We start from the raw sequence: 1,340 nt of genomic DNA, 5'->3' as shown, positions 1-1,340 counted from the left end.
CTCCGGTGTAGGTCGTTGACCGTCCCTTTAAGCCGGCCGCCGAAACGTGTCACGCTGGACTACAAAACATGTGGCTGTAGATAAACACGGATGCGATACCAAAAGATTGGGCATGTCTAGGTCAAACACGTTGTGCTGTCGTAATGACGAAAAATCTGCTGAAATGTGACGGGCTCTGATTGATACATCTGTTACGTTGTCGAAATGACTGCTTCGTTGTGCCGCAGATCCAAGATCTAGCTATGGAAGATGCGGCAGCGTTTGTGGACGACGTGGAGACCACCTACAGTCAAGCAGCCGCGATGCCTCTGGCGCTCGTCCCAGACAAAGTCGACGAGAACGACGAGGTCAAGGAGTTGGGCGAGAAGAAGCTCCGTAACGGTAACGGCGAGAGCAATGAAAAGGCTCTTGCTTGGACGACGAGCTGGACGAGGTAAACATCGAGCATGAGGCACTGGTCTCATCGGTAAACACCGAGCATGAGGCATTGGTCTTCGTTGCCGGGTTTGTGGCGATCAAGTGCTAACACAGCGATCCAAGTATGGGACTGTCGACCCGAGAGGCACCACCCAGCTGTGTGTCAGACAGCTGGATACACACGACCAATCGAGCTGGTCTGATGGTGCCATCGCCCGCCTGGATGAGCGATTGGTGTCGTCGGACGCCTCACGAAGCTGTTGCTGGGAAAATGTTTCGCACTGAATGAGCGAATTGCATGGAAGCTGGTGAGGACGAGCATCATCTGCGCCTTATGGCTTGATCAGGCTAAAGCTGAACGAGCTTTTGACAGGCGCGCAGCTAAACAGGTGCGACAGTGAGTGGGTAGTGCAAAGTGAACATGGTTGTACCTTCTGTTTTGGTTTTGCGTGCTTAGATCTCTGTCTTGTTACCTATGTCTCTATTTCGATGCTCTCTTGCCTGTTAAGCATGAGACAGCACACCACCTCCGTCGTCTCAACCCGCCTCGATCGCCCACCAGTGCGACCTGGTGCGTCATTACGCACAGTGCTGAGGTTCAGAGCGACGGTCCAGATGATCATCATGGAGCTGATGATCATAGAGCCAAGAAAATCAGACTTGTCAAGGTTTCATATCTGGCATTCGTGACCGCAATTTCCAGTATAACAGCCGACAGTTGGCATAAGTGATCTTGTTCAATATGTCAGATGCTTGCTGGATATCGTCCTATGTGAAACATTCCCTTTAATGTTTTTCTGACTGACAGCAAAGTTGTGACACATTTACCTTGTGCTCTGCATTCCGGTTTGGCTATTCATAATTCCACCCGCATGCCACTTTGATTTTAACCATAGCGACGCAGTTAAACATCTCAAGAACGC

The 1,340-nt window shown here is 50.7% G+C and overlaps 1 pseudogene; it reads left to right on the top strand.

Moving 5' to 3' along the window:
- Window positions 1–242: 242 nt before the first annotated feature.
- LOC119090077 (dipeptidase 1-like) overlaps window positions 243–1,340 on the top strand; it is a 116,067-nt pseudogene continuing 114,969 nt past the window's right edge.

Source organism: Pollicipes pollicipes, unplaced genomic scaffold (genome assembly GCF_011947565.3).
Source record: "Pollicipes pollicipes isolate AB1234 unplaced genomic scaffold, Ppol_2.1 Scaffold_3087;HRSCAF=3621_pilon_pilon_pilon, whole genome shotgun sequence".
Taxonomy (NCBI): Eukaryota; Metazoa; Arthropoda; class Thecostraca; order Pollicipedomorpha; family Pollicipedidae; genus Pollicipes; species Pollicipes pollicipes.
This window is presented reverse-complemented; position numbering and strand designations above follow the sequence as displayed.